Source organism: Rissa tridactyla, chromosome 9 (assembly GCF_028500815.1).
Source record: "Rissa tridactyla isolate bRisTri1 chromosome 9, bRisTri1.patW.cur.20221130, whole genome shotgun sequence".
Classification (NCBI taxonomy): Eukaryota; Metazoa; Chordata; class Aves; order Charadriiformes; family Laridae; genus Rissa; species Rissa tridactyla.
In genome coordinates, this window is record NC_071474.1 from 20,409,506 (window position 1) to 20,410,050 (window position 545).

The following is a 545-nucleotide window of genomic DNA, read 5'->3' on the forward strand; positions in this document are numbered from 1 at the left end:
GTCAAACAGATGCAGGCAAAAGGGAAAGTGGGCGGATGAGAGGCCAGGTCACAGATATTATCTGTCCTTTATGGCCTGGAGAAGATGAAGATAAAAATAAAACTCCATCATCTGGCTAAAAAACCCTATAATCATTTGAAAGCAAGAAAAGAGGAAAAATATTAAAGAAAAAACACCTCCCAAAGAAATCCAGCACCAGAGACTAGCACCAACACAAAATTAAGGCCGGCTGACGTGCCAGAATGACGACAGCACCTCTGAGCCACGTCACGCGGGGCGGCGGCCAATAGGCGACGCCGGCGGCCACGCTCACGCAGGGCCCGTGGGCGCCCCCGCCTCGAGGCGCTTCCCCCGGAGGGCGGCCCCGCGCCCCCCCGCGGCTGCCTCCGTCATCGGCCTCACGAGTATCGCGAGAGCAGGCGGCCTCTCTTCTGGCAAAGTCTCGCGAGATCTCGCGTCCCTTTCTCCTCTGCGCCACGGCAGGGCGGCCCCCAGCTCTCGCGAGACTGCGCCCAGCGCCCCCGCGAAGGCGGGGCGCTGAGCGC